This window comes from Hyla sarda, chromosome 1 (genome assembly GCF_029499605.1).
Source record: "Hyla sarda isolate aHylSar1 chromosome 1, aHylSar1.hap1, whole genome shotgun sequence".
In the NCBI taxonomy this organism is placed as follows: domain Eukaryota; kingdom Metazoa; phylum Chordata; class Amphibia; order Anura; family Hylidae; genus Hyla; species Hyla sarda.
In genome coordinates, this window is record NC_079189.1 from 544,593,622 (window position 1) to 544,619,313 (window position 25,692).

General features: G+C 44.9%; 1 protein-coding gene across 5 annotated transcripts in view; it reads left to right on the plus strand.

Moving 5' to 3' along the window:
• Positions 1-5,595: 5,595 nt before the first annotated feature.
• Positions 5,596-25,692, plus strand: part of ERBIN (erbb2 interacting protein) — a 247,483-nt gene continuing 227,386 nt past the window's right edge. For 2 of the 5 annotated variants that reach the window (XM_056541550.1, XM_056541543.1), the window contains exon 1: positions 7,412-7,641. The gene's annotated coding sequence lies outside the window, so the exon portion shown is untranslated. The other 3 variants (XM_056541548.1, XM_056541546.1, XM_056541547.1) reach the window with 3 other exon arrangements.

Consider the following 25,692-nt stretch of genomic DNA (forward strand, 5'->3'; position numbering starts at 1 on the left):
CAGGAGAGAGGGAGGAGTCAGGGAGCTGTTAAGACAACACCACACTGACAAAAAATGGACTACACAACTTCCTGTCGATGCTAGTGAGAACTTACACTGCTAGCGCTGATGCTAGTGAGAACTTAAAGGGCTACGCCAGTTGAAAACTTTTTTCTTTTAAATCAACTGGCTCCAGAAAGTTAAACAGATTTGTAAATTACTTCTATTAAAAAATCTTAATCCTTCCAGTACTTATTAGCGGCTGTATAATACAAAGGAAATTCTTGTATTTTTGAATTTCTTTTCTGTCTGACCACAGTGCTCTCTGCTGACACCTCTGTCCATGTCAGGAACTGTCCAGAGCAGGAGAGGTTTGCTATGAGGATTTGCTCCTGCTCTGGACATTTCCTGACATGGACAGAGGTGTCAGCAGAGAGCACTGTGGTCAGACAGAAAATAAATTCAAAAAGAAAATAACTTCCTGTGTAGCATACAGCAGCTGATAAATACTGGAAGGATTAAGATTTTTAAATAAAAGTAATTTACAAATCTGTTTCATTTCTGGCACCAGTTGATTAAAAAAAATGTTTTCCATCGGAGTACTCTTTCAAGGTGATAGCGTTATTGATATATAAGATTGCGGTACCCCCTTTAAACTGGTCAGACTGGGTAAAAAAAGAAAAAAATGTATTACTCCCCCTTGGATATATGTGATACTCATCATCCAACATGTAATGATCTGTTTACACTAGGCATATTTAGATATTTTTTTTACTATTACTTATGGGACAAGTAATGGGGTCATGATCATTGCAAAAAGTTACTAAATGCCCAGGGTTTAGTTTTGCATGCATGTGTATAGTAACATCATTGACATGAATATTAATCTATGTGTGCATCGTTATTATGTATATGCCTTAAAGATGTGTGTTAGGTAAAAGTGCAAATGCCAAGAGAATGTGTCACGGTTGTCACTTCCATTTATTCTGTGCTCCGCATTCTGATGTGAAAGCGGCTCAATAACATCTGCTCTTTTCTATTCAGCTCATGCAGTGATTGCCAGGCCCTTTTACAACACGTAAAAGAGAAAGGCGCGCAGTATTGTGGAGCACAGCTTTATCCATGTTGCATCAGTTTTCTCCTTCTTTCATGTAGTTCTCTTCAGAAGAGCAGGTTTGCCTCCTGGCAAGGCAACGTATGATCTAGGACTCTGGACGAAACGCTGTGTCAGTGCATCATGGGAAATACGGATCGATCCCAGTGATTGAACTCTTCTGCTGTTCACTCAGTGCTCCGAGGAATGTATTCTTGTGTAAAGTTCTAAACTTTTTGTGTGCATATCCCTATGGCTCTATATTACAGACCAATAGGCACTCCATGTGCTGCCAGCCAGCAGTTTATTGGCACATAGCATGAGTATATTACTGCAAAACAGATTGGAGGAAGCATACACTGTGGGCAAAATATTGGGTCTCAGCGCAGTCCCATTGCCACAAGTGTATAACATTCAGCCCTTACCAGTGCAGTCTGCCTTTACAAATATTTGTGAAACAATTGGTCTTCTTAAAGAGCTCACTGAGTTCTAGTATGGTACTGTAATAGGATACACGGCTGCAACAAGACAGTTCATAAAATGACTTGCCTCCTAGATCTTTCACCATCATCTGTGAGAGGTTGTATTGAAAAGAGGAAGTGTTTAGGAACCACAACTTAGCCACATAAAGTTACAGAGCGGGGTCGTCAAGTACCAACGCGTTTAGTGCACAACGCTCTGCTGACGCAATAAGGCTAGGTTTACATATGTCCAGCATAGGTGAACTCAGCCTCAATCTCTACACAACTGATGCCAACATGCATCAGTTGTCATCAGTTGTGAAACATCTGGTGTCCATTGTTTCTGCACACTGGACAGGGTAACACACAAAGCAGTCCAGTGCCGTCTGGCGTCTTCATCCATCCAGCGTCCAAATCGAGACTTCGGATGAATGTGAACAGTAGCATTCAAATGAATAGGATCAGTTCTAGCATCAGTTTTCCTCCAGTCCATTTAAGCAAGCAACAGAGAGAAATGATAACTTTACACCGGACATATGTGAACAAGCCCTAACTGTAGAGACCAAACCATCTGGAATCAAAATCAACACAAGAACTGTGTCCCGTCAGGAGCTTCATGGCATGAGTTTCCATAGCTGAGCAGCTGCATACAAGCCTTATACAGTACTACCAAAACAATGCCAAGCGTCGGATGGAGTCAGAACATGTGGGAACTGAGTTCCTGCACTTTTTCTACAGCAGAAACAACATTCCCATTAGCAGGACTAGCCCTTGAGTGGAAATCTTGGGTGAGTTCCCACACTTTTTGTACCAGGACTTGACCCCTGGATGGAGTGGTGTTTAGCACGCTGCCGCTGGACTCTGGAGCAAATGTTTTCTGTAGAGAAATGATTCATGCTTCTTTATCTGCCATCTAAAGGGCGAGTCTGGGTTTGGCGAATACCTGTAGAATGTTACCTGCCCGACTCATTGTGCCAGCTGTGAAGTCTGGTGGAGGAGGAGTAATGCTATGGGGTTGTTTTTTAGTCGACCTAGGCCCCTTAGTCCTAGTGAAGTGACATCCTAATGCCTTACCATACTGAGACATTTTTGGACAACTGCATGCTTTTAACTTTGAGAACAGTTTGGGTTTGGTCCTTTACTCATCCAGCACGACTGTACCCAGTGCATTAAGTAAGACTAATAAAGGCATGGGTGGGGGAGTCTTGTGTGGAAGAACTTGACTGATGGCACAGAGCCCCCTGATGGCACAGAGCCCCAGGGCCAGCTCCACCTATAGGGAAAATTGTCAGCTGCCTAGAGCGCCCTCTTGATAGGGGTGCCATTCTGCCCTCTGCCAGAAAGTTATTTCTCCAGGTCCTGACAGCTGCTAAGCTGTCACCCCAGTAGTAAAGTGAATACATGAAGAGGGGGTTTGTTACAGTGTGTTACCCCAGTAGTAAGGAGATACCATGAGGAGGGGGTTTGTTGCAGTGTGTCACCCTAGAAGTAAGGGGCGTATCAATGGAAGGAGTCAAGGAGGCGTCAAAATTAGCGTTTGCCTAGGGTGGCATAAATCCTTGCACCAGTCCTGCAGAGCCTTGACCCCAACCCCATCCAACACTTTTGGAACGAACTAGAATAGAGGTTGTGAGTGGGGCCCTCTTCTTTTACATTGGTATCTGACCTCACAAATGCTCTTTTGAATAAATAGGCAAAAACTACAACAGACACCGCTAAATCTTGTAAAAAAAAAAAAGTCTTCCCGGAAGAGTGGAACTGTTGTAACTGCAAAGGGTGGACCAACTCTATGTAAATGGAAAAGTATATAAGAGAAAAAAAGCAGGGGTGCACCCCTTGTGTAGACTGTACCAGTGGGGGTAAATATATATATAACACTCACTGCAAAATGTTTCTCTAACCCCTCCATGAGCGTATAGACCCACTTAGTGTGGGTCAGCAGCCTTCTCGTCCTATCTTATTCTTGATCCGGTGAATCTGCAACATCAGACTATTACAACCAGAAAATAAACATGTTTGGCGGTGCTTCTCCCAATGGACGTTGACATCATATACAAACACAGTCCTTTTTATTAAGATAGAACTATGCAATACATCTCAAACCTAGATCAGGCACTTCGTCCGGCATATACAATCTATGGTTCTACAGCTGTTGTAAAACTACAAAACCCCCATGATGCCTTGTTGGGTGTTGTAATTTTGCAACAGGTGGAGAGTCACATGTAAGGGAAAAGCTGCTGTAATGAGTTGTCTGAACATAGCAACCCGAAAATCGCTGTGTTTGGCCAATATAACTATGCATCGCGTTTCGATCCAAGATCATGTTGAAAGTGTTAAATAGCTATTTCCAAATAGAAAGGATTGCATTTGTACATTATATCAGTGTCCATTGGAAGAAGCGCCGCCAATGGACACGGATATCATGTACTTGGACCAAGTTCTTCATCAGGCATATTCAACTTGTTGTATACACAGATACAGGTAAGGAAAACACTGCAATAAAGAGTTGTCTGAATATAGCAACTAGAAAATCTACCCGTTTAGGGGCTCCCCCCAATATAACCTGGACCCGGTTCAAGATGTATTGCAGAGTTTTATCATGATAAGGATTGCATTTGTACATGATATCAGTGTCCAGTGGGGGGTGTTCTTCTTCTGCCATTTACAACCTGTGGCTCTCCAGCTGTTGCAAAACTACAACTCCCATCATGACCTGACAGCCTTCAGTCAGCTGATGAGAGTTGTCATTTTGCAGCAGCTGGAGGTGCCACAGATATGGAAAATACTGCTAAAAGGGTGAATGTAGAGCAACCAGAAAATCTGTGTTTGGCAGCGCTTCTCTCAATTTAAAGGAGACCTGTAGTGCTCGGAACTTTATCCCCTACCCGGAGGATAGGGAATATGTTTTAGATCGCGGGGGATCCGAGCACTGGGGCCCCTCGCGATCTCCTGTACGGGGCCACTGAAATATACAGGAAAGGGGGCGTTCCGTCCCCAAATGAGGCGGCAGCCGTCATGCGATTCATGTAGGGGCGTGCCGACTGCCGCGTCATGTGGGGACAGAACGCCCCCTTTCCTGTACATTGCCGCGGCCCCGTACAGGAGATCGCGGGGAGCCCCAGCGCTCGGACCCCCCATGATCTAGAACTTATCCCCTATACTTCAGATAGGGGATGAAGTTCAGAGCACTACAGGTCTCCTTTAATATACAATGCATTTCAAACCTGGATCTGGCTCTTTGCCAGGCATATTGGGGGAGATTTATCAAAACCTGTCCAGAGGAAAAGTTGCTGAGTTGCCCATAGCAACCAATCAGATCACTTCTTTCATTTTTCAGAGGCCTTTTCATAAATGAAAGAAGCGATCTGATTGGTTGCTATGGGCAACTCAGCAACTTTATCTCTGGACAGGTTTTGATAAATCTCAAATAGAAAAATGGAGCTCAGCTCACCACCCAGTATGGACATGGAATGAAGGGCCTGCTGCTGTGGTGCGGCACTGCAGAGATGGCTGGAGCATGGACAGTGCGAGCCGTTTCTGGTGTACAGCAAATAGGAAGAAATGGGGGGTTCAGCTCACAGAAGAATAGCAATTAAAACATAGCTTTTAATAAATCATATTAAAACAAGGAAAAAAGAAACAAAAACCTAACAAGTGCGTTAAAAAAAACAGCACGCCGATGCGTTTCGAGCTTGTCCAAAGCTCTAAACACGTCAGCGTCCTGTTTATAAGGCACTTGTTACGTTTTTGTTTCTTTTTTCCATGTTTTAAGACGATTTAGTAAAAGCTATGTTTTAATTACTATTCTTCTGTGAGCTGAACCCCCCATTTCTTCCTATGTGATAAATCTCCCCCTGTGCGTTTGGCAGGGCTTCTCTTAATATAGTTAACCAACACGTTTCAAACCTGGCTCAGCTTTTTCAGCTTGATGCAGGTTGGAAACACATTGCACGATATCCCTAACCATTGAGAGAAGCAATTTGGTTGCTATATTAAGACAACCCTTTATAACAGCGTTTATCTGTGGCTTTACCGTGGTTCCAAAACTACAACTTCCATCATGATGGGTAAAAGCTGGAGAACCACAGGTAAGGAAAACACTGATATATAGTATCTGATGGGGATCTAACGTCTAAACACTTGCACATATATATCTATATATCTATCCACCTATATATGTATATGTATATTCTTATTATTTGTAGTAATTAGAGATGAGCGAACTTACAGTAAATTCGATTCGTCACGAACTTCTCGGCTCGGCAGTTGATGACTTTTCCTGCATAAATTAGTTCAGCTTTCCGGTGCTCCGGTGGGCTGGAAAAGGTGGATACAGTCCTAGGAGACTCTTTCCTAGGAATGTATCCACCTTTTCCAACCCACCGGAGCACCTGAAGGCTGAACTAATTTACGCAGGAAAAGTCATCAACTGCCGAGCCGAGAAGTTTGTGACGAATCGAATTTACTGTAAGTTCGCTCATCTCTAATAGTAATAATAAAGAGATCAGTGACATTTTGCCTGCCCCTCCTCCTCCTTTCTCCCCCCCTCCTCCTTTCTCCCCCCTCCTCCTTTCTCCCTCCCCCTCCTTTCTTCCTTCTCCCACCTCCTCCTTTCTCCCTCCCCCTCCTCCTTTCTCCCTCCCTTCTTCCTTCCCCTCCTTCTTTCTCCCTCCCCCTCCTCCTTTCTCCCTCCCCCTCCTCCTCCTCCTTTCTCCCTCCCCCTCCTCCTTTCTCCCTCCCCCTCCTTTCTTCCTTCCCCCACCTCCTCCTTTCTCCCTCCGCCCTCCTCCTCCTCCCTTCCCTCCTCCTTTCTCCCTCCCCCCTCCTCCTCTCTCCCTTCCCTCCTCCTTTCTCTCTCCCCCTCCTCCTCCTTTCTCCCTCCCCCTCTTTTCTCCCTCCCCCTTCTTCCTCCTTTCTCCCTCCCCTCGTCCTCCTTTCTCCCTCCCCTCCTCCTTTCTCCCTCCCCTCGTCCTCCTTTCTCCCTCCCCTCCTCCTTTCTCCCTCCCCTCCTCTCCCTCCTCCTTTCTCCCTCCCCCTCTCTCCCTCCCCTCCTCCTTTCTCCCTCCCCTCCTCCTCCCTCCCCCTCTCTTGCTTCCCTCCCCTCCTCCTTTCTCCCTCCTCCTCCTTTCTCCCTCCACCTCCTCCCTCCCCCTTTCTCCCCTCCTCCTTTCTCCCTCCCTCCCCTCCTCCTTTCTCTCTCCTCATCCTCTCTCCCTCCCCTCCTCATTTCTCTCTCCCCTCCTCTCTCTCCTCCTTTCTCCCTCCCCTCTGCCTTTCTCCCTGCCCTCCTCCTCCCTCCCCTCCTCCTCCTCCCTCCCCCTCCTCCTCTCTCCCTTCCCTCCTCTTTTCTCCCTCTCCTCCCTCCCCTCCTCCTCTCTCCCTCCTCTTTTATCCCTCTCCTCCTCCTCCCTCCCCTCCTCCTCTCTCCCTCCTCTTTTATCCCTCTCCTCCTCCTCCCTCCCCTCCTCCTTTCTCCCTCCTCATCCTCTCTCCCTCCCCTCCTTTCTCCCTCCCTCCTCCTCCTTTCTCCCTCCTCCTCCTTTCTCCCTCCCCTCTTCTCTCCCTCCCCTCCTCCTCCTTTCTCCCTTCTTCTCTCTCCCTCCTCCTCCTTTCTCCCTCCCCTCCTCATTTCTCCCTCCCCTCCTCCGTCCCAGCAGTTGCAGACAGCGTTCAATCCCCGCCCATCTCTAACTAGAGCTCTCCTCTGATTGGCTGCTAGAGTTATCTGCCCGGCGTCTGATAGGCTCCCGTAGTTATCAGACCTGGCTCTGATTGGCTGTGACTTCCTTCTCCTTTCGGACCGTGGACCGGTGTAGGAGGGCGGGCGACGGGCGCGCCATGTTTACGTCATGTGAGGGAGAGGCTCTTAGGATATTAACCCGTACAGGGCACAATGTCATCGAGAACACTACATGGGGCAGGCTGAGAAGCTTAGACATCTCAATTATTATAAGGTGGTGCAACTCCTGGAATCAGCTGAGAGCATGCTGGGAGTTGTAGTGTCAGCTCAGCCCATAGAGATGTCTGCTGTTTCCTCTCTGCAGGATTCTGCTAATCCTGTCAATATCAATTGTCTGTGCTGAGAGGAAGCAGGTTGGAGCTACAGAGGTGAATCGATTGTGTCAGGCTGACAGCTGTAGGATAATGCACAGTACATTACTATGACACATACACACACATACATACATTACTATGACACACACATACATACATTACTATGACACACACACACATTACTATGACACATACACACACACATTACTATGACACACACACACACACACACATACATTACTATGACACACACACACATATACATTACTATGACACACACACACATATACATTACTATGACACACACACATACATTACTATGACACACACACTACTATGACACATACACTTACATTACTATGACACACACATACATACATTACTATGACACATACACACATATACATTACTATGACACACACATACACACACACACATTACTGTGACACATACATACATTACTATGACACATACACAAATACATTACTATGACACACACACACATACATTACTATGACATACACAAATACATTACTATGACACACACACACATATACATTACTATGACACACACATACACACACACACATTACTATGACACATACACATACATTACTATGACACACACACATATACATTACTATGACACATACATACATTACTATGACACATACACAAATACATTACTATGACATACACACATACATTACTATGACACATACACAAATACATTACTATGACACATACACACATACATTACTATGACACATACACACATACATTACTATGACACATACACACATACATTACTATGACACACACACACATACATTACTATGACACATACACACATACATTACTATGACACACACACACTACTATGACACACACACAAATACATTACTATGACACACACATACATTACTATGACACACACATACATTACTATGACACATACATTACTATGACACATACATTACTATGACACATACACATACATTACTATGACACATACATTACTATGACACATACATTACTATGACACATACACATACATTACTATGACACATACATTACTATGACACATACACATACATTACTATGACACATACATTACTATGACACATACATTACTATGACACATACATACATACATTACTATGACACACACACACATACATTACTATGACACATACACACATACATTACTATGACACATACATTACTATGACACATACATTACTATGACACATACATACATACATTACTATGACACATACACAAATACATTACTATGACACACACACACATACATTACTATGACATACACAAATACATTACTATGACACACACACACACATATACATTACTATGACACACACATACACATATACATTACTATGACACACACATACACACACACACATTACTATGACACATACACATACATTACTATGACACACACACATATACATTACTATGACACATACATACATTACTATGACACATACACAAATACATTACTATGACATACACACATACATTACTATGACACATACACAAATACATTACTATGACACATACACACATACATTACTATGACACATACACACATACATTACTATGACACATACATTACTATGACACACACACAAACATACATTACTATGACACATACACACATACATTACTATGACACACACACACTACTATGACACACACACAAATACATTACTATGACACACACATACATTACTATGACACATACATTACTATGACACATACATTACTATGACACATACACATACATTACTATGACACATACATTACTATGACACATACATTACTATGACACATACACATACATTACTATGACACATACATTACTATGACACATACACATACATTACTATGACACATACATTACTATGACACATACATTACTATGACACATACATACATACATTACTATGACACACACACACATACATTACTATGACACATACACACATACATTACTATGACACACACACACATACATTACTATGACACACACACATACATTACTATGACACATACACACACACATACATTACTATGACACATACATTACTATGACACACATATACATTACTATGACCCATACACACATACATTACTATGACACATACACACGTACATTACTATGACACACACACACATGCATTACTATGACACACACACACACATTACTATGACATACATACATACATTACTATGACACACACACACATACATTACTATGACACACACACATACATTACTATGACACACACACACATACATTACTATGACACACACACATACATTACTATGACACATACACACACACACATACATTACTATGACCCATACACACATATGACACATACACACATATACATTACTATGACACACACATACACACACACATTACTGTGACACATACATACATTAGTATGACACATACACAAATACATTACTATGACACACACACACATACATTACTATGACATACACAAATACATTACTATGACACACACACACATATACATTACTATGACACACACATACACACACACACATTACTATGACACATACACATACATTACTATGACACATACATTACTATGACACATACACATACATTACTATGACACATACATTACTATGACACATACATTACTATGACACATACATACATACATTACTATGACACACACACACATACATTACTATGACACACACACACATACATTACTATGACACATACACACATACATTACTATGACACACACACACACATTACTATGACACACACACACATACATTACTATGACACACACACACACACATACATTACTATGACACACACACATACATTACTATGACACATACACACACACATACATTACTATGACACATACATTACTATGACACACATATACATTACTATGACACATACACACATACATTACTATGACACATACACACGTACATTACTATGACACACACATTACTATGACATACATACATACATTACTATGACACACACACACATACATTACTATGACACACACACATACATTACTATGACACACACACACATACATTACTATGACACACACACATACATTACTATGACACATACACACACACATACATTACTATGACCCATACACACATACATTACTATGACACATACACACATACATTACTATGACACACACACACATACATTACTATGACACACACACACATACATTACTATGACACACACACACACACATACATTACTATGACACACACACACACACACATACATTACTATGACACATACACATACATTACTATGACACACACACATACATTACTATGACACATACATTACTATGACACACACATACATTACTATGACAGTTACATACATACATTACTTTGGCACACACATACATTACTATGACACACACATACATTACTATGAGACACACATACATTACTATGACACACACATACATTACTATGACCCATACACACATACATTACTATGACACATACACACATACATTACTATGACACATACACATACATTACTATGACACATACACACATACATTACTATGACACACACACACATACATACATTACTATGAAACATACACACATACATTACTATGACACACACATACATTACTATGACACATAAACACATACATTACTATGGCACATACGCACATACATTACTATGACACATACACACATACAGTACTATCACACATACATTACTATGACACATACACACATACATTACTTTGGCACACACATACATTACTATGACACACACATACATTACTATGAGACACACATACATTACTATGAGACACACATACATTACTATGACACACACATACATTACTATGACCCATACACACATACATTACTATGACCCATACACACATACATTACTATGACACATACACACATACATTACTATGACACACACACACATACATTACTATGACACACACATACATTACTATGACACACACACACACATTACTATGACACACACATACATTACTATGACCCATACACACATACATTACTATGACCCATACACACATACATTACTATGACACACACACACATACATTACTATGACACACACATACATTACTATGACACACACACACACATTACTATGACACACACATACATTACTATGACCCATACACACATACATTACTATGACCCATACACACATACATTACTATGACACATACACACATACATTACTATGACACATACACACACATTACTATGACACACACATACATTACTATGACACACACACACACATTACTATGACACACACACATACATTACTATGACACATACATACATTACTATGACACATACATTACTATGACACATACACACATACATTACTATGACACACACATACATTACTATGACACACACACACACATTACTATGACACACACACATACATTACTATGACACATACATACATTACTATGACACATACATTACTATGACACATACACACATACATTACTATGACACATACATACATTACTAATGGCTTCTTAGCTCAGTCTTTCCCAACCAGGGCACCTCCAGCTGTTGCAAAACTACAACACAAGGCTGTCTGGGCATGCTGGGATTTGTAGTTTTGCAACAGCTGGAGGTGCCCTGGTTGGAAAACACTGCCTAAACTACAACTCCCATCATGAAAGCTGGAGACCCACAAGTTGGGAAACGCTGATCTATAGTAGATGACCTCACCCAATGCAAAGCTATATAGTCTGCCTAACATTGTTTTATCAGTAGTTGCTGTATCTTCCTGGTCTGAACCCTATTTATCAAAATATATGATATGATATACAATAGCTATGCAAATCTATATCCCATACAGACAGGCTGCATTCACAACCCAATACTACCACCAATAACTAAGAAAGTGGACGGACACATTCTTCTCCTACATAAGGGAAGCATTACTAAGTTGATGGGATTAGCCCAGTGGGTCTGGGACCTTAACCCCTTAAGGACCCAGGACGTACTAGAACGTCCTGGCACCCTGGGCTTTAAGGACCCAGGACGTACTAGTACTAGTCCCCAGGTGCGGGACCCCCCCCCCGAGTCAGGCATCTTATCCCCTATCCTTTGGATAGGGGATAAGATGTCTTAGGGCCAGAGTACCTCTTTAAGATCCAATAAAATAAAAGGGGTACTTCGGTGGAAAACTATATTAAATCAACTGGTGCCAGAAAGTTATACAGATTTGTACATTACTTCTATTAAAAAATCTTAATCCTTCCAGTACTTATCAGCTGCTGTATACTACAGAGAAAGTTCTTTTCTTTTTGAATTTCTTTTCTGTCTGACCACAGTGCTCTCTGCTGACACCTCTGTCCATGTCAGGAACTGTCCAGAGTAGGAGTAAATCCCCATAGCAAAAAATATCCTGCTCTGGACAGTTCCTGACAGCACAAAGGTGTCAGCAGAGAGCACTATGGTCAGACTGAAAAGAAATTCAAAAAGTAAAGAACTTTCTCTGTAGTAAACAGCAGCTGATACCTACTGGAAGGATTAAGATTTTTTAAGTAATTTACAAATTTGTTTAACCTTCTGGCTCCTTTAGGTGAGGGTGGCACCATTTTACTTTTTTTGGGACACTGTATGTACCTGAAGAAGCTCCTGTCCTCTACATAGACAGTGATTTACAGTTTCCAGCAGTTATTTCTTACTTTTATATGTAAGGACTTGTTTTATCTGTATTATTTATCTGCTTATTTTTCTTTAATCCTCACTTTTTCCTATTTTTGGATGACATTTTGGGGGCTTCAGAACCAATTACCAGGTTTCCATAGAGTTATGGTCTCAATATACAATAGTTTAAACATACAATGGTCGTCCTGGAACCAATTAATATTGTAACTTGAAGGAGCACTGTACTTGAGATAAGCAGTGTCATATGTATATGGCAGGTACTTATCCCTCTCTCTCTTTATAGCAAAAACAATACAACCCTCCAATGGTCGTTGTTTCGATGTCACCATAGATGCACACATTATTACAATCTTTATTTACAAGTGTTTCCAGTGCATTAAAAGTGTATTAATAACAGCCATTATTTTGTGATGGGAGAATGAACAGGAGAAAAAGTGCATGCACTATATCTCCCATTACTATCGCCTGTCACAAAATAACGGCCGTTATTAATAACGGCCGTTATTAATAACGGGTGATAACGGGTTAAAACGGCTATTAGAAAAATCCCATAGACTATAATTAGAGATGAGCGAACTTACAGTAAATTCGATTCGTCACGAACTTCTCGGCTCGGCAGTTGATGGCTTTTCCTGCATAAATTAGTTCAGCCTTCAGGGGCTCCCGTGGGCTGGAAAAGGTGGATACATTCCTAGGAGACTCTTTCCTAGGACTATATCCACCTTTTTCCAGCCCATCGGAGCACCTGAAGGCTGAACTAATTTATGCACGATAAGTCATCAACTGCTGAGCCGAGAAGTTTGTGACGAATCGAATTTACTGTAAATTCGCTCATCTCTAACTATAATGGGATTTTCTAACGGCCGTTAGGGATTTTGTACCGGCCGTATAACTGCGGATTTCCTAACGGGCGTTCATAACGGAACTGTTTTTATAGTGTGAAAGGAGCCTTAGTCTCACTTTGTTTCAGCAGCACGATACATTTAAAGGGGTATTCCAGGATTTTTTTTTATTTGAATATGCTACAGGGGCTGTAAAGTTAGTGTAGTTCATAATATAGTGTCTGTACCTGTGTGTGATGGTTTTCTCACAATTCTTCTGTGATTTTCACCCCAATATTTATTTTTACCAGCATACAAAATGACTGTTGTCTCAGATTTTTCCCAGGTAGCAATGCGGCCGAGACCTGACTCACTAGTCTGCTAATGACAGGGAGCCTGTCTGCTTCAATGGGTGGAGGGATCAATCTGCAACTAATGCAACAGCTGTAGGCACCCTGATTGAAAACCACAGGTCTTTTGTTTGAATGGGGGGGGGGTTTGATGTGTGGGAGGGAGGAACATGGAATTGTGGGATTTGTAGTCAAAAAAAGAAAAGTCAAACAGGAAATACCAGTTCACAAACAGCTAGCCACAGTGTTATGGTAATCTCACAACATAGCCATTGAGCCCCAAGACAAGCACAGATCCTTCCTAAGCATGTCCATTACTGCCTGCCAGGTACCTACTAAAATCACCTTATGGTGGATAACCCCTTTAAACCTTTCGAACAATCTCATATCCTGAGGTGATCAGATGGATTCCCAAAACTCAGATACCGGAGGTACAACAGACTTGCATAGGAAGTTTGACATCAGAGTACCGAGAATACGTTTGATCAAGGAGCAATTCTCTATGTGATAAATGTATCCTGCCACCGGAACAAAGTGAGACTAAAGCTTTAAAGGGGTATTCTTTTCTTTTTGGATTTCTTTTCAGTCTGACCACAGTGCACTCTGCTGACACCTCTGTCCATTTTAGGGACTGTCCAGAGCAGCATATGTTTGCTATGGGGATTTTCTCCTGCTCTGAACAGTTCCTGACATGGACAGAGGTGTCAGCAGAGAGCACATCCTGTGGTTTCAGTGTGTGCAGCTGTCGGGTGTGGCTCCATTTGCTCTCCAGACTTCCAGGCAGAGAAGCAGGTTTTTACATCGGGCTTTCCCAGGAGCGTGGCAGGCTCCTTGGGAGGGCTTTCCTGCATGGAGCCTCGGGCTTCTACCTCTCATTCCCGGCTGGCGAGAGGGGGGAAGAATGTGTCTACAGCCGGATTCAAGGTCGGGGTGAGACGTTCCAGCAGGGCCCGCAGAAATGTGGAGCCCACTCCCCTGACCGGATCAGAGGGACATAAGGCATCAGCAAAGACCAGCGGTCCTTCTGTTACCCCGGAACCCCAGCAATGGGGGGCACGGGGACCAAGGGAGTCATTGGCGACATATGGCTCAAGGATACAAGCAAAGATGGCGGAGTACGAAGAGCTGGGCAGGAAGCTGAGGAGTCTGAGAGAGGACCTGAGATTTGCCCGCTACCAGGCTGACCAGGGCCCTACAGGTAAGAGGCAGAAGTTCACTGCCCAGGTGCGGGCTCTGAAGATAGAGGTGGCGGAGGTGGAGGAGGCCAAAAGAAAAATCTCTGAGGGGGCAGGATTCCTAAAAGAAAAACTGGTTAATGAGGAGAGATTCAAGGAAAGGAAGTATGGTGCATGCTGCCCTCAGGAGAGCAGTGAGGAGGAAGGAGGGGAGGAAGATGGCGGAGAGTCGGCTGTGGGAAGTGAAATGGATGCCACCCCTAGTGTGTGTGAGCCCCAGCCCCCCCAAGATAGCTACCCTGAGCCAGCCCAGGTGGCGCTACCCTCCAGTGATGGGGAGACAGAGGAGAGCGGTGAGGAGGAGCTGGCCAGTGGGGGTTTGCTGCAAGCCATTATACAGCAGGAGTCCCCTACCCGTATGGAGGATTTTACCTTTGGTGAGGATCTCGGTAAAGATGATCTAGTAAAGAAAAGGAAGAAAAGGCAGAAGGTTCAGGAGACTGTGACTTATGTGTTTCGTCCTTTCCAGCAGTCCGGGCCAGCTGTAAAGTTGGTTCAGACTGCTGGGCCCCCCAAACTGCCAGTCCCCGTTTCTGTGGTGAAGCAGGGCCAGAAAGGGGGGTACAGCATGGCGTCCAAGACGGCAGAGGACGCTATAGAGCCAGCAAGTCCTATTGGGCTTAAGGTGAGCAGCCCTGGTGCTGCGGGAGCGCCCCAGGGTGGTGGGGGGCGTGTCCAGGCACCAGGGGCAAGCTATGCTACTGTTTGCTTGGGGAGCGGTTCCCCAGGTGTTGCTGGCACTGAGGGGCACTTCCCTGTGAGGGGGGGGAGTGTCCAGATAAGTGATATGTCTGTGTGCTTGGGGGGCGGTCCCCCGAGTGCCGTGGACATTACCGGCGCTGCAGGGCACTCCTCTGTGAGGGGGGGGAGTGTCCGGGCATCGGGAGTGGAAAACGGTCGGTCTGTGTGTTCTGTGGGTGCTGCGGGGCACTCTCCTGTGAGGGGGGAGAGTGTCCGAGTGCCAGTGCCAGCCTCAGAGCCCGTGCAGTCGGGAAGACATGGTGATGGCGTTGTGGGAGGAGCTGGGGTGCGCTCGGAGGGGCAGCCCCAGGCTCAGGCAGTAACATCGCCCATGGAGGAGGAGCCATCAGAGTCGACCCCAGCAACAGCAAAGCCAGCAAAAAAGACTCTGTTAAAACCGGCAGTACTACAAGTCCCAGCCAGCCCAGGATATGTTAGGCACAACGCGAGTGTAGGGGGTGAGGATGATGGGTGTGGTAGTGTTGTGAATGAGAAGAGTGCATGTGGGAGTGTTAGTGGAGTGAATAATGGTGGGAGTAGTGGTGGTATGAATACAAAGTCTGGTATGGATGATGAGAATTGTGGTGTGAATGTTGGTGGGTGTAGTGGTGTGAATGGTGGTCCTGGGTCTGAGTCTGGTTCGGCTGCCCCCCCGGTAGTGACTGCTCCTAGGAGCTATGCTCATGTCGCTGCCGGGGGGTCCCCCTCTCCATCCGGCCCCGGGGGTCACTTGCAGCAGCGCCTCCTGGAGGCTCTACGTAGGGGCAACAGGTCAATCGAGGTAGAGGGAAGGGGTGAGGTCGACCTGTCTTTCTGGATAGAGAGGCACGGTTTGGGGGCATTCCGAGAGCAGAATGGGGAGGTGGTCTGGTCCCTCCCGACACCCGGGCAGGACAATAACCGTAGGAACGTGGTCCGTCTGATTTGGAGGGGCAAGGATGTGTGCCCGCCTCGCGCTAAAGTGGTTGAGCTCCTCCTCCAGATGGAATTCAGGGCGAGTGACATCTTTGCCCTGATTCACCCCTATGGTTCGTCCGAATTTGACGTCAGTTTTGTTCGACCGGAGGGTCTCGAACTCTTCTGGTCGAACTACGAAGTGGCGAAGAATGAGCCCGGCTGGCGGGATTTTGCTGTAAAGGCTATTTCCCGTCAGAACTCAGTCAAGAAAGTGACCGTTTTGACTCGTAACGAGTCACTCTCCTGCTATGACATCATGACCTGGCTGGGACGGTATGGGGATGTGACGGACATGCCCAAGAAAAATCTAGATGAGCACGGGATCTGGTCTGGGGCCTGGACGTTTTCCGTCAAACTCAAGCGTTCAGGTAGTACAGTTGCCCACATTCCGTCAGCTGCCTTCCTTGGACGTGACAGAATCCAGGTCTTTTACCAGGGGCAGCCTAAGGTCTGTCACAGGTGCGGTAGCCCCACCCATTTTAGTGCAGCCTGTACTGTACAGGTTTGTGCTTTGTGTGGTGGGGTGGGTCATCTGGCTGCATCCTGCAGACAGATCCGGTGCCACCTGTGTGGTGTCCTCGGGCACCCTTTCAGCCGTTGTCCAAGCGCCTTCGCCCGTGCTGGGGCCGCTCCGGCCGGGGAGAGCTGTGAAGTTGCCCCGGCTGGGGAGGGTACGAGCAGGGATGGGGGCATAACAGGGCTAGTGACGAGGAAAAAGGGCCCTGCCAAACTAAGGCGGGAGGAAAATCGTAGGAGGAGTAGGGAGCTGGAGAGTGCCCAGGTGACTGGGGTAGCTCCGGCCCCTGCTCCTGAAGCTGGCCCTGTAACCACTGAAGCCCTGGGGGAGAACGTGCTGGATGAGGAGATCAGGAGGCTGCGCAGAGAGGAAGGCAAAATGGCCGACCCTTCTGATTCCTCCCACTATGAAAGTGTGGATGAGGAGAGTGGGGAAAGGCCAAAAAAGAAAGACAAGGGCAAAAGGAAAGGGAGAAAGAAGAGGTCGGAGCCCTCTGTTAAGCCTTGTACTACGGTCCAGGTCCAAAACGGAAGCCTGACTGCCCCCCCTCTGATTGACCTGTCAAACCGGTACCTCGTCCTCGATACCATCTCCTCCCCCTCCTTGGAGGGGGAAGGTGAGGGCGGGGTGCCTAGGATGAGAGAGCCTCTGGGGGGAACTGTGCCCTGTCCTGCGGAGGCATCTTCCTCGGAGGGCAAGGCTAGACTGGGGCCGGATGGAGACGGGGACCACATGGACCAATCAGAATCTAAGAAAAGGTCCAAAAGTGGTCCTGCCCTTTCCTCTTCTTCAGGGGATGAGGGGGCAAAAAAGAAGGGGAAACAGAAGTAAAGGTGTGGCCGTCTAACTCAATCACCCATGATGGCGGCACTCACCCCACTGACGCTGGCATCTATTAATTGTGCCAGTATAAAGTCTGATACGGCTAGATTCGCAGCCTTCAATTTTCTTGGCCGTGTTGAAGCCGATATTTTATTTTTACAGGAGACCAGGTTGTCAGATCTAGCCTCTCTGGTGAAAGCCAGAAGAGAGTGGAGGCGCGGGCCCTCTCACTGGTCTCTTGCGGCTGAGCCGTATAGTGGGGTGGCGGTCCTTTTTACCGCTCCGGTTGAATGCAGACGGGTTATTGAGTTAGAAATGGGGAGGTGCCTGATCTTAGATGTCCTCATGAAGGGACAAGAGCTCCGGCTCATAAACATCTATGCCCCACAAACTAAGCTGGGCCGTAAAAATCTTTTTATGAGGATTAAGCCCTTCCTTTTTACAAGCCGGCAAGTGATCTTTGGAGGGGACTTCAATAATGTCACGAGGTCCCAAGATAGGAGAGGCTCCAATGGTCCGCTGGATTGCGATAGTGTGGTCCTTAATAATATAGTTAGGGAAGCTCGCCTAGAGGACGCCCACATCCGGAGCCCCTCAGGCCACGCGGGTTTCACCTATCATCAAGGTAGTCGCAGGTCTAGGATAGATAGGTTTTATTTGAAGGAGGAAGCCGTCTCTTCCGCAGTGTCCGTGGTTGAGGTGGAGTTCTCCGATCACTGTATGATTTTGTTTTCCTTGAATGTTTCAGAGACCCCCCGGATGGGTAAAGGTTATTGGAAGCTGAATTCGTCCCTCCTGGAGGAAGCAGAGATAAGACAGTCCTTTGAGGATTTTCTTCAGAGTCAGGTACCTTTACTGGGCCTTTGTAGTAGTAAGTCAGAGTGGTGGGAGATATTCAAGAAGCGGGTTGCGGGGTTCTTCCGCCAGCTCTCGAGCCTCAGGTCCCTGAACAGGTATCGCTTGTATCAGGGTCTGAGGAGGAAACTCGAGCTCCTTGTCTCGACTGGAGGTAGTCGGGAGGATATCTCCAGAGTGAAGTCCTTGCTGATGAGGTGTCAGTACGATAGGCACGCATCTTTGGTTTTTGAGAGGGATTTCGGGAAGTACCGCTCGCCCGACCCTTACAGGAACTGCAAGATGTCAGTGAGTAGTAAAGTAGTCTCAGGACTGGTTGATAGTACGGGATCCCTGAATCGGTCCAGATCAGGGATCCTGGAGGTCGTCAGATCTTTCTACTTGCACCTCTTGGGGAGGAAGGATCTAGATCGAGACAGGATGTCGGCTTTCCTGGCTGAAACCATTCCTGAGCCAGGGGTAGACCCCTCTCTTGATGTTTTGGCAGAAGATATCAGGGAAGAGGAAGTGAGACTGGCGATTGAGGGGCTCGCCCCCAAGAAGTCGCCAGGTCCGGATGGCTTAACATCCGAGTGGTATAAGACCTTTAAGGAGTCTTTAGCTCCCCTCTTGACCAAGGTATTCAATGAGTGTCTCTCCTCGGGCACTCTGCCAAAGTCAATGAGGAGGTCGGCCCTGATTCTTCTCTCAAAAGGTAAAGATCCCAGCCGTATTGAGAATTGGAGGCCCATAGCTCTTCTCAATACGGACAGGAAGCTTCTGGCCAAGATACTGTTTAATCGGCTGGTGAAGTTTGCACCCCGGCTCCTTTCGGGGGCTCAGCACTGCTCTGTTCCAGGCCGAAGCACTTTAAGTGCTGTCCTCAGTGTCAGGGAGGCAGTGGAGCGGAGTAGTGCGGGTCTCTGGAAGGGGTACTTACTGTCCTTGGATCAGGCCAAAGCATTTGATCGGGTGAACCACGAGTACCTCTGGTCCGTCCTCCTGAGGTATGGCTTACCGTGTACTTTTGTTAATTGGCTTAAGATCTTGTATGCCGGGGCAGAGAGTTTCCCACTGGTGAACGGGTGGTCTGGCCGCTCTTTTGAGGTGGGGTCCGGAGTCCGTCAGGGTTGTCCTTTGAGCCCGCTTTTATACGTATTCGCGATTGATCCCTTCGTCCGGAGGGTAGATCGTGGGCCGTTGGCGGGAGTCGGGATGAGTCTGGTGGAGCTGGATGTCACCCAGAGAGTGGTGGCGTACGCTGATGATGTCACTATTTTCGTCTCCTCGAGGGAGGAGGTCGATGTGGTGATGTCAGAGGTGGAGCGCTACTCGGAGGCATCCGGGTCCAAGATCAACCGGGAAAAGTGTGAAAGTCTCTGGCTGGGAGGGGGGGATCCCACGTTTGATCTCCCGCACACCCTCCCAGGGCCCCAAGACTCAGCAAAAATTCTAGGCATCACATTCGGCCAGGATGATTATTCCACCAAAAACTGGGACGGTAAGCTCCATGATGCCACTCAGAGGGTGAACCAGTGGAAGGGTTGGTCTATGACCCTCAGGGAAAGGGTGCACCTGATCAAATCATACCTGCTCCCCTTGTTTATCTATCTGGGCAGTGTATGTATCTTGCCAGATGCTTACTACACTAGGGTCTACAGCCTGTTTTTCCAACTGTTATGGGGGAACAGGTTGAATCTAGTCAAGAGGGAGGTTACGTACCGTACGAGGAGACTAGGGGGTTTATCTATGGTAAACCCTGTGGTGTTCTTAACCAACACCTTCTTGAAAGCTAACATCTCGAATCTCTGGAAAGAGAGGGCTCCTCCGTGGGTACTCTCCTGCAGGGAATGGTTTCGGCCTTTCTTCCAGGAATGGGAGAGAGGAGGGCAAGTGAAGGACCTCCGTACACCACATGGATATCTTCCGGCTTACGCTACCCCGACTCTGAAGGCGATACGTCGGTGGGGTCTGGGAGTGTGGGAAATCAGGACCCAGTCAAGGCAGTTCCTTGACAAACGGGTTCTGTTGACCCACTTCCAGAAGCCTCTGGCGCTCAGCGACTGCCCAGGTCGGGATCTGAGGGTGGGGTTGTATCTTTTAAACTTGAAAAGGATCCCCCAGAAGTTTTGGGACTTGGCCTGGCGCTGCTTTCAGGGGAAGCTAGGTGTAAGGGACAACCTGAAGTACAGGAACTCTGATGACCGGGGGTGTCCACGAGAAGAGTGTGGGGACACGCTGGAAAGCATGGACCACTTCCTGCTTCATTGTTCCTTTAACGTAGGGGTCTACAACCGGGTGGGCGCTTCCATCGGCTGGAGTCAACTTGCCGGCCTTACCTATCCAGAGTGGGCTTATGGGGCATTCAGGACCCTCGGTGGCCGAGATCGGGGCACTTTATTTTTAGTCAGCTTAGTGGTTAAGTATCACACGTGGAATGCACGGTGTTTAGTGTCCACCCAGCAGAAAGTCCTCTCCGAGGTGGAGGTCTGTAGGAACATCACCGGTGACCTCGGGAAGATCAGGTCTTTGGAGTATGGCAGTCTTGGTACCAGTAGGGCTTCTCTCCTATGGAGAGGGTTTTCTTTTCATGTGCCCTAGGTACTAGACCTTTTTGGTAGAGTACCTTTATTTTGGTTAGGGACAGGCATACAGGGATAGAGATAGGGTGATAGTAGGGTCAGTTTTAATGAAGGGATAGAATTAGGGAGAATAGTAGGGGGAATTAGGGAAAGAGTTTAAATTTCTTCAGTGTATCAGATCTGCCATCCTTCTCCCTGGTGGTGGGCTGTGGCATGTGCACCATAGCTTTTTGTTTTGTTTACAGCTGATATGGTATGAAGGGCTTACAGGCACTGAACTTGGGCCTAAATTGGGTTGTGGTCTTGTATATAAGGTTGTATTTAGTTTGTTGGTTGGAGTGCTAGGTGGGGAGGGGTGTTTTTTTTTTTTTTTATTTTTTTTTTTTTATTTTTTATTTTTTTTTTTTTCTCCTTAGGGGATCTGACATGGGTCAGTTAAGGACTGGACTTAAGAACTGTACGAACGGTTATGGACTGACCCATGTACAGGAGGGGTGGTGTGGGAGAGGGCACAGTTTTAGTGTAGGATTTATTTTAGGGTTTTTGTAGGTATTTTTGTGAGGCACATTTATTATATTTGTATGTATACTGTGCTATGTTTATTGTTTTATATTATTTATTTGTTGGTATAGTGTGTCATGTATTTTGTTTTATATTGTTGCATTAGCCATAAGAAAAGGGCAGTCGGACCAGTTGTAGTTCTGTATTATTATTATTATATGTAGGTGTTTTTGTCTGTGTATATATAACTTATTTAAAAAACGTTTTATTTTTAAATTTTTTTTTTTTTTTTTTTTTTTTTTTTTTTATATATATAGGAAATTATTATATATATATATTTTTTTTTTTGATAAGCCAAGTTGTGCTGTTGTTATGTTCATTCTCAATATGTGTGTGTGTGTGTGTGTTTGTTAGTTTTGGAGATTATGCGTGTGTTATGTTTTCTGTTGCTTGATTTATTTATTTATTTTCCCAAGTATGGATCATTTTATCATTTTGAGTTATAGCCAGGTGGTGCTGAATTTTATGTTGGTTTATTTATTTCATTTAATTAGCCAAGTTGAGCTAATTTAATTTTTGTATATTTTTTTTTATTTTTTTTATTATTATTATTATTATTTTTAATGTTATGTGTGTGAGTGTGAATTTCATAGTTTGCTTAGGTGTATAGGTATAGTATAGTTGTAGTTTGGTATATTTTACAATTTATTAAAGCTGGGCTGGCCGGTTAGGCAGGGTTTTATTTTATTTTGCATTTCTGTTGTAGCTGGTTAAGCTTGTTTTGTGTTTTTGTTTTTTGGAATTGTTTTGTATTTTTATAATAAAAAAGAGTGTCAGCAAAGAGCACTGTGGACAGACAGAAAAAAAATCCAAGAAGAAAAGAATTTCCTTTGTAGTATACAGCCACTAACAAGTAATGGAAGGATTAAGATTTTTTTATAGAAGTAATTTACAAATCTGGAGCCAGTTTATTTAAAAAAATAAAAAATAAAAAAGTTTTCCACCGGAGTACCCCTTTAAGTTCTCACTAGCATCGGCGCTCTCACAGACTGAGCTGAACTGTCTGTTGCAGAATAGACACCAACAGGTCCCATTGACTTTGATTGGTGTATGTCTAGAGTCTGTTGTTTTTCAGGATTTGTACAGAAAAAAAAAAAAAACTAATCTACAATATTGTTTTCTTTGCTCATGCCTAGTGTTGCCACCTGCCCGGTATTTTACTGGCACAGCCGGTATTTCGACCATTCTGCCGGTATTTTTATATTGAAAATATGCAATGGCTGGTATTTATCAAACCAATCCTACAACTCCTGGAATGTTGCTCCATAACCTATATCAGTGTTTCCCAACCAGAGCACCTCCAGCTGTTGCAAAACTACAACTCCCAGCATGCCCGGACAGCCAACGGCTGTCCGGGCATGCTGGGAGTTGTAGTTTTGCAACAACTGAAGGTGCTCTGGTTGGGAAACATTGACCTATACTATATACTACTATATAGTCCAACATTGTGGGAGTTGTAGTTTTCAATTGGGGCAGCTGCGGAGCCACAGGCTATATCAGGGCATGCTGGGAGTTGTAGTTTTGCAACAGCTGGAGGTGCTCTGGTTGGGAAACATTGACCTATACTATATACTACTATATAGTCCAACATTGTGGGAGTTGTAGTTTTCAATTGGGGCAGCTGCGGAGCCACAGGCTATATCAGGGCATGCTGGGAGTTGTAGTTTTGCAACAGCTGGAGGTGCTCTGGTTGGGAAACATTGACCTATACTATATACTACTATATAGTCCAACATTGTGGGAGTTGTAGTTTTCATTTGGGGCAGCTGCGGAGCCACAGGCTGTATCAGGGCATGCTGGGAGTTGTAGTTTTGCAACAGCTGGAGGCACCCCAGGTTGGGAAACACTGACCTATACTATATACTTCTATATAGTCCAACATTGTGGGAGTTGTAGTTTTTGTTTGGGGCAGCTGCTGAGCCACAGGCTGTATTAGGGCATGCTGGGAGTTGTAGTTTTGCAACAGCTGGAGGCACCCCAGGTTGGGAAACACTGACCTATACTATATACTTCTATATAGTCCAACATTGTGGGAGTTGTAGTTTTCGTTTGGGGCAGCTGCTGAGCCACAGGCTGTATTAGGGCATGCTGGGAGTTGTAGTTAGTAATTAACCGCAACTCCCAAATTTAATAAAAAGCGATCAAAAAGTCACATCAAAACTAAAATGATGCTTTTAAAATCTACAGATTAGGGCACAAAAAAAAATTAGCCCCCCCTCCATACAGCCCTGTATAAGGAGAAATAAAAAAAAGTTATAGGGGTCAGAATAGGACACAATTTCACCCGCATATATGTATTCTGCGATGTCATGCATATATAATTAATGATGCAAATCATTATAATTATGCAAATAATTATGGTCGGTATTTTTTTTTTGCAAGAAAGGTGGCAACGCTTCCTTAAAACGTACTCGGCGATCGGAGCTTCAACGCTGATGTGAATGAGGCCCTGAACAGCCTTCTGTACTGCTACAGAGCTATGAAACCCTGTGGTGGTTTTTCTTTCTACTGCACCTTATGGCAGCACATCCAGAGTGGTATTTACTACATGTGTACACAAACTATCTGAGGGTTAGAGAAAGGGTCATGGCCAGCTATGTGACCTCTCCCTTCTAATTCATGCCCCCCTCCCCAGGCATCTCCTCTATTGTGCCCACCCATGGAGACATTATGCACCCTGGCATATGGTCAGAGCTGCAAACACCAACAGTTGTGCAAAAGCAAGAAACCTAGAGCAGGCAGGTAGGTAGGGGAGGCATGGGGGGCTGCAGGATCAGATACATTGTCTTCTTACAGAAGGGTGATACAATGTTACAAAAAGGGGAAACAGAGGAAATGGAAGAGACAGATAGAGGAGAAATGTGACGCCTGAGGAAGTGAGAGTAACAGAGAGAGGGAGAGAGAGAGAGA